This window comes from Dendroctonus ponderosae, unplaced genomic scaffold (assembly GCF_020466585.1).
Source record: "Dendroctonus ponderosae isolate FM_Combo_2020 unplaced genomic scaffold, Dpon_F_20191213v2 Dpon_F_20191213_10, whole genome shotgun sequence".
NCBI lineage: Eukaryota > Metazoa > Arthropoda > Insecta > Coleoptera > Curculionidae > Dendroctonus > Dendroctonus ponderosae.
Genome location: NW_026017111.1, coordinates 7,827,313 through 7,839,618, shown reverse-complemented (window position 1 = coordinate 7,839,618; position 12,306 = coordinate 7,827,313). Strand labels below are relative to the sequence as shown.

At 42.9% G+C, this 12,306-nt stretch overlaps 1 long non-coding RNA gene across 1 annotated transcript in view; it reads left to right on the top strand.

The window, feature by feature from the left end:
* Positions 1-2,396, top strand: part of LOC109534574 — a 3,472-nt gene extending 1,076 nt beyond the window's left edge. The window contains exons 2-3 of the long non-coding RNA XR_007280524.1: positions 1,200-1,337; positions 1,435-2,396. This is a non-coding gene — a long non-coding RNA (uncharacterized LOC109534574). The remainder of the gene's footprint in view (positions 1-1,199; positions 1,338-1,434) is intronic.
* Positions 2,397-12,306: the final 9,910 nt, after the last annotated feature.

Below are 12,306 nucleotides of genomic sequence, written 5' to 3'. Positions count from 1 at the left end.
AAGTGAAAAAATGTATACTAGATATATTAGATTTTGCAGTGTCATTTATGACAAGGTCCAAACTATGGTTACAACATGGTACAAAAAATGCTCGTGGGTTAATGTTTAATATTCTTCTGTGAACACCATTGTGCTTACCCTTCATATTTGAGCCGTAATCGTATCCTTGCCCGCGAAGGTTATGAATGTCTAAGCCGGAATTTTCTAAAATTTGTTAAACCTTCACCAGTTGCATCGTTTACAGGACAAAATGTTAAAAATCTCTCTTTCACACTTGCTCTAATATTTTTCAATTTTACATATCTGAGACAAACTGAAATGTGCTCTTGATGGCTCACATCGGGAGGACAGTCAAGGAATATAGCAAAGTACTTTGCGTTTTTCACCTCATTTAAAATACTATTTCTTATATTACCTCCTAATAATTGAATTGCCTCGTTTTGCATTTTATTCCCTAAATAATTCGGCATATATTTTTGTCCTTCTCTCGGTTTTTGCCATCAATTAATTTGTTCAGACATAATGGGGTCAAATTTCCCTAACATCTCTATACACCTTAGAAAATTGCCGTTGTTTTTTTGAAATAAGTTGTTATTAGAGCCACGAAACGACAATATTTGTTCTGCCAAAAACTGAATAGTATAAATAATTCTTGAAATAACTAAATCGAGCCAGTACTTGATTTCCCTGTATAGTGCATTCTGCATTTCCGAATCTACAGTTTGGTTCGTTTTTAGTCGTTTCAAAAAATCTGAATAAAGACGTATTTTGGATTTCTCCTGATGTATAATTGATTTTGCTCGTTTCATAGAGTTTTATATGTTCGCTCAAGTGAGGCCAGTCATTAAATCCAGCATGGCTGCTTAATTTTGTATGTTTGGCAATGCTTGAATCATCGAATATTTTACAACAAACACAATCAATAACATTTTTCTCGGCCGAATACAATAACCACTCTTTTTGTCCTTTGGTTAATGATGATCGCTATTTTGGTAATGTGCCGAATTTTTACAACCAATTCTTTAACTTGGGATGGAGATAATGGCCCAGGCCATAAGTCCGGATCCTTAGAAATGGGTAAAGACCCCACTATTTCTGGTACCCTATCTGAATTAAAATCTTCTCCAGGGCCACTTTCTTTTTTATGCTGCTCGGTTGCGATTAATTCCGTCTGATCATCTTCCGCTTGTTTATTGCAGTATGAAGGTAACGAAATAAAATCTGGATCGACTTGATGACCTACATCTACTCTCATTGCAGTTGACGGACCACTACAATTATCCTCAGTACTGCCTGGAAGATTTGTAGAAGCTACAGCGGATTTCTCAAAAAATACGGTAATTTTTGAGCTGGCCTTTTCTATTTCATCTTCTCGTTTCCTTTTATTGGGAAAATGTTGATATCCAGATAATTTTTTTCTTTGTTCTTTTCTAGCCATCTGAGGAAAATGATAACACATTAAAATTAAGATAAAAAATGGTTCTAATCGAATTGAAATGGAGACTACGGCTTTATGTCAGTAAAATCAAAAAGTGAAGTTAAAATTAAAAATCATTTATTTATTAGATGTTATTACTTTTATATTGTTTTGTTTGAAACCGACATAGATTTCTAATAGAAATAATGGTAATTTTCTAGTTATGTCACGATTACGGTGGAGTATTTTCACTTCTCTTACCTTGTAGATAATCCTTTTCCTAACACTTTTTCTTAGTGGTGTTTGCGCGGAAAATCGTTTTTCTGTCATTTTTGCTCATTTAAAGTTGACCAATTTCGAGGCCATTTAAGCCATTTTATCAACTTTTTGTTCTATTTTGTAGTTTTGGTAGTTTGATTTCTCTAAAACTAATCGTTTTGGATCAGTTTGGCTTAGAATGTTCTTTCCTTTTCAGTAAAATAACACAATTTTCTAAAACTATTATTACAGTGCCTAAGCTAGAAAGGTAATTTTCCCGTGTGGCCAAGGTCAGTTGAAGTTAAATAACATGGTGGAAAACAGTATTATTTTATTGAAAAGGAAAGAAAATGGGAACCCAAACTAACCTAGAATTATTAGTTACACAGGTATGAAACTTCCAAAAATACAAAATCGGACAAGAAGCGGATTAAATGGCTTAAATGGCCCCACAATAGGTAAACTTTAATTGAGTGAAAATTGATACAACAACGATTTTCCGCAGCAAACACCACTAAGAAAAAATGTTTGTAAAAGGATTACCTACAAGGTAAGCAAAGTGAAAAACTCCACCGTAATAGTGACATAACTAGTAAATGAAGGAATAATAAGTATCTACACGATATAGATTATTTTAACGTCTGTAAAATATTTAAAAAAATTATAATCGGATGTTTTGTATGTACATAAGTAAATTTTAGTAAATTACTTACCTAACTTATTTTTTGTCTTATTTTGGAACCAAACACTAAGTATAGAACAAGTTACTTTTTCCGCGAGGAGCCGGATTATTGAGCCATCGAGCGAAAAACGTGAGGAAATCGAACTGTCAGAAAGCAATCCAAGTTCAGTGGGCGTACGGCTTTCAACAATTTATTGTTTCGCTGAAATGAAAGTGGGCTTTGAAGAACCACATGTCGTACGAGGAGTTCTGAGAAATTTTTTAAATGATAATACCGCCGCTGCGCCTTCTGACTTTTGGCGCCGTCGTGTAGTGCACGCCTAGTTATAATATCCTATTTAGCCAACTTCACAAATTCATGAAATTCTATTTCGCAGCTAAGCATAAGGAAATATCTAATTATGCTTACGAAGTACATATAGTTCTTTAGTTTCACAGATAGCATGTCAGCAACTGTAAACTCATCAGCATTAAATCAGTATATATCCACACAAGCCTGTAATAACAAACAGTTGTATCTTGAAGCTGAAATCCATGTCAATTGAAATAAAAATTGTTTTAGAAACTCCCTTTTCAAGGAAGTGATTTTAACTGTCTTCGTACTAATGGACGACGCGACCCTGAGTTGCTAAAATTTATATGAGAACGATTTTTTTTCTAGGAAAAGACATATTAACGCTGAAAACCACTATTAACTGTTGAGAAAATCAACCAATAGTGTATCACAAAATTACTGGCGATTTTACTATATAAAACCGATGTCCAGAATCTTGCAATTAAAGCTGTATATACATCTTAGATACAGGTATTCTAGAAGGTGGCCAGTTTCTGCATGTAATCTAAAAACGACCGGTTTTGTTGAACGAAAGCGTCTATAAAAGACATTTCGCCAAGTGCATCGAAATAATTTGTCCGGAGTAATTGTCAACTTGAAAGACCATAATCAATTATTTAAGTGTTAAGATATTTCTCGGGAATAGTTTTTCAATTTGTTGCCTAGTGGTCTGCTGGTCCGGGTACAATCTGTGCCTGAGGTTGAGTCTTTTTGTGATAATTTGATATGCCTTTCCTCAGATGTCCTTTTCAAGCTCTGCGCATGGTTCCCTACATTTGATCTTTTTGCTCGAACGGATTTCCTTTTTGAGAGCCGACTTATTGTGTTTATGTTCCTCCGTGAGCTCATAGACTTGCTGGAAAGTTTTGGGGTTTTTGCGCGCTCTCATCAACTTTCGCCTGGAGGTTGCGCAAGCACATCTGAGGTTCCCTATCTCAGCATTCCACCAGTACACTGGGGGGCGCTCTGAGCCGCTCGACCTTTTATTGCCACACTTGTCCAGTAGTTTTGCGATATCGTTGGTAAGGGTTTGTGTTGTGTCCCCACGCTTGGTCTGATGACTGGTTTTCCATGCGACCGCCAGCTCCGTAATCACAGCGGGTTTGATGGTCCATCCTACCCGGCTCAGTCTGGTCGTGTTTTCACCGGGTTTGCACCGTATTTCAAAGCATGTTGTGGTGATCGCAAAAGTTTTCAATATCTGGCTCGACCCTCCTTTTGCCAACTCTCCAACTAAGTTGTTCTGTTGCCGCCGTGAAGTCTATGATAGAAGTGCCGTTGGCATTCTGGAAGGTCGGCGTATCCCCCTCATTTAGGATGACCAGTCCATTGGCCAGTATCCAGTCCTGCAGGATCGAGCCGCGCTGGTTTGTGGTTTTGGACCCAATTAAGTTGGTTTTGGCATTTAGGTCTCTTCTTATCACGACGTTTTTCCCTTGGTGTCTAATTATTCTTTCGATGTTTTGGAGTAATCTTTCGAAATCAGCCACCTCTCCGTTTGGGGAAAAGTAGCACGAGAGGAAAACGCAGGTGCTCAGTTCCACATGGACAAAGCCCTCTCCACTTCCACTCTTGATGACATCATGCTTATTGTCTACGTTTATCAAGCTGTCTCGGTTCGCATCGTGGAAGTCGATCCGGCTTTTTCCACCTGACCTAAGGTTACGATTATATTTTCTTCCGCGATTGTGGGCTCCATTAGGTCGTGCGCGATCCTGCATCTATTTAGGTTGATTTGGAGTACCGTTATTTGTATTTGTACTGTATTATTTTACTGGCCATTTATGTGTTTTGTTTGCTTTTTTTCGTCGTGGTTGGTCCACTCTGCTCTGTTACCTCTTGGTATTTTTGTGATTTCGGAGCGGTATCGCTTTCCTGTCAGTACTCAATCATAGTTTGTTGATGCTGCCTCTCCTTTCTTTTGAAAATCGGGCAGCTTCTGTCTCTTGCTGAGACTGGCTCTGCTTGTTTTCTGTCCTGTACTTCGAAACCGGCCGCCTTGCAATTGGGACATGGGTTTTCCCGCTTGCAATGCCATTTTTCGTGTGCCTGCCCGCAGAAATGGCATGGCGCCGCATTTCTTAGCAGCTTGACCAAATTTGTTGCAGTTATGGCACATGGTCACGCCGATCTCTTCCTATATGTAGCAGGAAACCCAGTCGATGTAAATCACCTCCTTTTTAACTAGGTATCTAAATAAGTCGGGGCTCGTCTCTATTAATATATTTTCTTTTTTATTGTTCAAGCAGTCTCTTCTGTGTAGCACCTTATGTTTCTCTGATATTTGGCCATTTGTTTTGTCTTTGATGTCCGGATTTTCGTCGCACATGGTTTGCAGGAGTTCCTCGTCCGAGTACCCCCACGCCTGTCAGTTTAACCTTTGGATCTTGCCTTGATAGGCTTTTTGTTTTTATTTCGGCGCTAGTGTCGAGTTTCCGTTCCTCTTTTTCCTGTTGTTCTTTATTTCTGTAGACTATAGTTATCTTGTTGCTCGTAGTTTCGGTCATGCTTATGCACATGTTTTTTCGGTCTCCGTCTCCGAGATGTCTTCTCAGACTGTGCTTTCCCGTTCCTTTGGTTTTTCCCAGACGTGCGACCCCACCAGTGTGTTGCTGGGGGTGCCATATATGTCGTCCTCCTCAGTATCTGTTACCAGATTCCTATTTGTTAGCTCCTCTGCGGCTGTTAGCAAAGCTTTGACCTGTTCCCCCTGTTCCGGGGTTAACGCCTTCTTACGGATTGGGCCGGAGTTTTCTCTGTTTTCTGTCTTATTATTTGTGGTGACCGTGCCAGAGATCTTTTCGGTATGTTTTCCATGGTTTTACTGTTTTCCACCAGCTCTTCCCAATTGGCACTAGTGTCCATTTGTTTTCTCTTTGTGGTTGTTTCCTTTCCTTTGTTCATGACACGGTTTTATTTGCCGTTCGCAAAAAACCAATTTGCATTCGTCCGCGCGCCTGTATCGGGACCGTTTTCGCGGCCCGGTATACCGACATCCGCGCTGTTTCTTATCGCGTCCTCACTTGTGCTACAATTAGCTGGATATTTACCCATATTTCCTTGTCCCTATTTGTAAACAGGCTCAGCGGGCATTGACCGATGGCTATGTGTCCACTATAGCTCGCACTTTTAATTGATTGTCCCACTAATTGGTCAAATAACTCTCTCACATTTAACACTTTGTCCATCAAAAATCGTCAAGTTTGCCGTTTTAATTTCGCCTCAAATTATTTCGCGCTCCCGCTGGCAGAATGTCGACCATTCGCCGTGAAAGCTAGCGCGACTCAACCCAAACTAACCCTTTTCTTCTATTTTTTTACCGAGGTTTGAGAAATCTGTTGGTTGGACTGCCCCAGGCTGGTGTTCTCGCGCTTGGGGGTGTGCCGGGATGACGTTCCGTTCCAGGAAACAGCGACCGGCTAAAACTATTTCCTCTTTCTAAGCCCCTTCTCCTCCCAGAACCGTGTCAACATTACTTCAGGGTAGAGGGTTGCCTGCCGAACGTCGGCGTCCTGTCCTGCCTATTGCCGTGGAGATTACATTTTTCTTTCCAGGTCGCATTTGGTCTCCATTATGTCCTGGATTATTGGACGTATGACGTCCCATCCGTCTTTGGTTGCTAGAATGGTCTCCATTGCATCCTTGGTGATGCGTTTGCCGCAACTATCTGCGGCTTCCGCTCTGATGCCTTCAAATTGGCGGCCTACGAATATGGCATGCTCCGGTCTGTCCGAATCTTCGCAGAACCAGCATTAATCCGATTCTTGCTTCCTGATAATTTTTAGATAGCTGCCGAAGGCTCCGTGGCCGCTTATTGCCTGTGTGACGAAATGATTCACGTCCTTGCATCGTTCCTCCTGCAGCTATACGTTCACGTCTTTGATGAACTAATGCGCCCATCCTTCGTTGTCGCCCCATCTGTCGGTCCATTTCCGGGTTCGCGCGGACCTGTGTTGCTTTCTGGAAGCCTTACCGTCCTCCTGGATACTGATCCTCTCTTCGACCATCAGGTCCAGTGGAGGCAGCCCGGCCAGCACTTGCGCCACCTGTGTATTTATAGTCCGGTTCGCTGCCGTAATGCAAATAGCCAGCCTTCTATTAACTCTATCGAGTAGCGTTTTGTACCCTTTGTACCTTAGTGTTTTTTGCTTTTGCTCCGTACAGCACCACCGACTGCACCGTGCTGGCCAGTAGCCGATTCTTCGCCGCTCCAGGTCCGCCTATTTTTGGTGTAAAGCTCATCATAGCGTTAATTATCCCGTGGGCCTTGTTTACAGTTTTTTGAACATGGGCAGTCATCCGCATATTCTTGTTCATGTAAACGCCCAGATATTTCGCGGCCTCTTGGGTCACTATTATCTCGCCTCCTATGCTCACTTCCGCGGTTCTAATTTTTCTTCTACCAGCTACAAGTATGATTTCGGTTTTCTCGGGAGCGATCCTAATTCCCATATCGTTAAGCTTCTTGCTTATTAAGCCCATGTTGTAACTGGCCTTGTCTTGAAGTCCCTCCAGATTCCTTGCTTTAACCACTAGGGCTATATCGTCTGCGTAGCCGGTTATTGACACCCCGTCCTCCAGCTTCTCCCTCAGGATATCGTCGTAGAAGATATTCCAAAGTGTGGGGCCCAGCGTGGATCCTTGTGGGATTCCACACGTCATGTCAAAGGCGGACCCTTCAGGATCAATGATCTTGCGGTTTTCGAAGTATGAGCATGGGATGTTGATAAGGTACCGGTCAATTCCTGTTACTTCCATGGCCTCCCTTATCTTGTTCCACTGTGCCGAGTTGAACGCGTTCCGTACTTCTACCAGGATTAGGAGAGCAAAGTCTCGATGTTGGGGGGCTTTGCTTTCGGTCTTCCTGACTATTTCCTGTATCCGACAGATCGCATCCTACATGCTCCGTCCTCTCCTGAAGCCATACTGGGTGTCGTGGATGATAGGCCTTGTGTCTGTAATCTCTTCGAGTCTTCTTTTTAGCAGCTTCTTTAATAGTTTTCCCATTGTGTTGATAAGGCACAGGGGCCTGAAGGATCTTTCAGCTCTATCGTCCTTGCCTGGTTTTTCGATGAGTACCAGCCTAGCCTCCATCCAGGCTTTTGGAAAGTTGCCGTCGACCAGGCATCTGTTGAACACCCGCAGTATTAGCTCCCCTTGAGCTTTGACACTTTCTATGACAACCTCTGGGGGTACGCTGTCCGCTCCAGGGGCTTCTTTTTCGTCATTTCTGAAGCAGCCCTGTTCAGTTCCTCCAGGCTAAATGTCGGAATATTTCCCTTCGAATCGATATCGTGGAGTTGCCACTGAATAACCGGGAATGTCGGGAAAAGTTTTTTCAGCTGGGTTCTTACGTCCAGTGACATCGGAGGCTTGAACATTCCAAATTTTTTTTTACAATTTTCATCAGATCTTCCGGGGTGCCGATGTTGGGGAACTGCTGGACGCGTGGTGAGAGGGCTTTGGACAACTTGTCCGCTGTGGTCGGGTTGCTTTCGCCGAATATCGCATTTTTAGCGTTTAGATCGCCGCCTATCAACATGTCCAGGCCCGAAGCCTTGATGATTGACTCCAGGTCGTTGAGTAGCTTCCCCACAGGCGAAGCACAGTTTAGATCGGTCCGTCCCTGCGCATTTCTGCCGCTGGTGCCCGTAGTTCCAGCATTTGCTGCATCTTTGCAGATTGATCCGGGCCTCCATGCTACACATGACCAATCCTATTTTAATCCGCTTTTCGCAAAGCAACTCCTTTGCCATACCGCTAGCGATCATTAGGGTGACGGCCTGTGTATTGTTGATATTTGGCTAAGCCCTTGACTTACTGGTCGCTTAGGCTATAATCGTCTTCCTTTATTTGCTCGAACTTCCGGCGCAGAGCGGCAACTACGTCTTCTTTAGAGCCCAGTGATTCCAGTCCTCTGATGTGGATAGGTTCCCTGGCCTTCTGATTGCCAACGACTTTAATGTTCTCCGCGCCGTCGTTGTTGCGTTGAAGCGCGCTACTTATTTTCTCCACAATGCGTACCTGTCTCTCCGTGGTAATTACAAGCCGTTCGTCTTTGGTGCTGCGCAACGCCTTTATACCCTCCCCATGCTTGTTGGTCGTGAGGATCTCTTTGACGCCTCTCAGGGTTTCTTCGTAGGTTTTTTCCTTATTAATCACAACTATAGCGAAAGTATTCGTGGAGTTTCTTTGCCTGTATGTGGTTTGCGTTGAGGTGGGCTGGTTTGGCCCATTTGGCCTGGTGTAAATAACCACTTTGCTGTAGCATTGTGGGATATTCCTTCCAGCATCTTCCTCAACGTTCCGGATTTTATGCCCCTGGTTTGGTGCGTCGCTATCTCTTGTTATCTCGTCGTCTCTTTCTTCAGCCGCGCGAGCTTGTTGAAGAGGCCTTCCTCGCTGTTGTATGAAAATTTGACGGTCTTTTTGTTGACCGTAGTAGCTGGCGATTTCGTTCTGATTTTCACCTGTTGTTCCAGGATGCCGACATCCTCCTCCATTTCCTTCATTTCCGGGTATTTTTTATGGAACAACTTCTCGATAAGGCTCCCTGACCTTCGTTGAATATCAGCAGCAATTTCGTGATGCTGTCCTCCGTTTCCAGGGGGTTGCCCACCTTGATTTCGGTGTTTGTGTACACCGCCGCGTCCCATTTTTTGTTGAGGATTTACCTGAGAGCGCTGTAGCTGTCGTGGCTATCCAGGTTCGTAATTGCATCCGTGTTGACTGTCTGCGTACCTGCGTTCGCCGTGCCCCTTTCGGTGGAACCGTATGTTTTCCTGTTGTTTAGCCAGTTTGAGATCTCTGTGCTGCTTGTTATGTTGATCTGTCTTTTTAGCTTGACACAGATTTCCTTGATTTCCCGCTTCGTGTATTTTCTTCGTACTCAATATATTTTTCAAGCTTCTTTCCGAGTTTAGTGATAGTTTCCAGGGCCGCACTCAATGCGACTGCTTCCGTGCACTCTTTTTCTCCGTGTTGGTCTCGCTCTTCCGCTGGCTCGTTCCTGATTGGTATAGGAACTGTGGATCTGAGTTCGCTTGTTTGATTGTGGTTATCTTTCTTGGACGTTTCGGTTGTTTATCGACCCTCGTTGTCACTCGGCGCCCCCGGGCCTATTTCCGCTCCCGCCTTAATCCTCATTTGGATCGCGGCTGCCCTATCTGGCGACCTTTTCATTTTGTCGCTTCGGGAGAAAATTCCTAAAACACTCGTGCTGGTCGTCGGGGCTTTGTCCCCTTCCGGCCCCCCTTCGCGCCTACTCATGTGGTTTTGTTTTTCTTACCCTAGGTACCTAAATGTGTTATGTTATGTCTATTGCAACTAAATACTAACTAACACTAGCTATAGCCTAATTACATAATTAATAATACTTCGCAGAAAGTCTGTGATAAACTTGCCGGAGAAGATTTTGTCCGCGACACCATAAAAGTCCGTTGCCCGCGGAAAGTGGTTCTATCAAAAGTCTGTAAAAAAGTCTTTGCTAAGCCTGCCGCACAATTTTATGTCCGCGACACCTCAACGTTTCGTTGTCAGAAAGTTCACAGCGGCAAACCCAAACAAACCACTGCACTCCACAGATTTTTCCTTATCCGCACATAGCACTTTCATAATTGTCTGATCAAAACTTTAGTCTCTATGGCCGTTGGAATATTTCCATTTTAGAAATCGACCGTCCACGATGGCTGCTCGGCGCGAATCAACCCAAACTAACCCAAACCAACTCAAACTTTTTTTTTTCCGGGGGGTAAAAAATCTTCTAAAAGACTACCGACCTGGTGTGCTATCGGCCGGCTCGTGTTGGATTCGGTCTACGCCGCCTACCAACTAAAAACTAACCCCCGAGGGGCACCTGTTGTTGCACTAGTCCAGCACACCCTAGTCTTCTACTTTCCCAGTCAACCCCACACCATCCTGGGAACGCCCTCTGCAGGCTTGCATCATGGTGGAGAGGGCAGGTTGGGGAAGGCATTCAACTGGGGAGCCTATGTCTCTCCCTCCTCATGCTACGTTCTCATCCTCTTGAACGTCGGCTCGTCCTTGTATTTTGTTGACATAATGGCTCTAATAATGCACTCTCCCTCCTTCCAACTTGCAGGCGAGCCTATCATGTCCTGGAGCATCCTATGGAATCGTGTGTCCACGGTTAGTTAGGAAAGTTAGTTCTCGACGTTTGAACAGTGAACAAGTGATCGTTCGCTCTCTTATCGTAAATAAAATTGATATTAAAGGATATCATCCTCGGCGAGTGGTGTCCGGCGACCGTGCCAAGGTCGTTTAAGTTATTGCGAGATATTTAAAAAACACTGATAAAGGGAATGCATTTTATTAGTCTCCAGCAATGCAAACAAGCCAGGTATTATTAGAAAAATATCAACGTACCCAAAATGAGGAAATTTTATAAAATGGCTGGAAATTAGCTGAGCAAGAAAAAATGAATGCTACATACAAGGTGGAACAACTGCAATCCCAGTTGGAACAATATATAAAATGTATGAAGAATTGAACACAAAATATATAGAAATATAGAAAAGAAACTGCCTAGCAACGCCGAAGAAAGAGAGACAGGTGAATAGCATTCCGATGAAGAGGAGTTAGCAAAGGAGACAAAAAATTGGAAGAAAAGGAAAATGGATACTTCTCTTACACCACCACAACAACAAACCAATAGGCCGAATGTAGAAAAGTCTAAAAAAATTCAAGTACCGCCGCTTATCATAGTGGACAATATTATAACTTTTAATGAACTCCATGCTATTGTGACCCAACTTCCTGGTGCTCAGATTAAAGTAATTCATGATAAAAATATTAAAATTAATGTACAGGATGAGACCAACTATGAAATGCTTACTGCAACGCTAACTGAAAAGGATACTCTTGCCATTTCTATGGGAATAGGCCAATTAAAGTTATGGCCAAAAGACTGTATCATTCCATTGATCCAGAAAAAATACTGCATGAAGTTAGAAATCGCGGCTACAAACTAATCGAAGTCACTCCTAAATTGAAATATAAAACAAAACAACCTCTAAACATGTTCATGCTTTCATTCAGGCATGACGAGAGTATTGATAAAATTTACGGAATAACTGACATTGGGGGTCAGAGTTGAAATCACTCCATTAATAAAGTCCAGGCTTGTACCACAGTGCAAAAAATGCCAAGCTTATGGGCATACACAAAAATACTGTGCCATGGAGCCACGCTGCGTCAGATGTACTGGTAAGCACCTAACAATGGAGTGTGAAAAACCAAAGAATGAAAAACCGAAATGTGTTCATTGTGGTGAAGGGTATCCAGCCAACTACAGAGGATGCATGGTTGCAAAAGAAATGCAAAAATTAAAAGAAAAACGCAACAAGAAACAAGTTCCTCCTCAGCAGCCACAAAGGAATAACGTACAAGTGCCGAAAGGCAACATTAGTGCAAGACAAAACACTTACAGTCCAGTAGTTACTGGTAAGCTTGAATTGACTATTGGTACAAATCAAACACAACAACAAGACCAAAACGTTTCCATCCAAAACTCTCTTTAACAAATAATGGAGAAATTAATAAAAATGGATGAACGGATTAGCAGACTTGAATATAGGGCCAAAGGACCTATCTCAA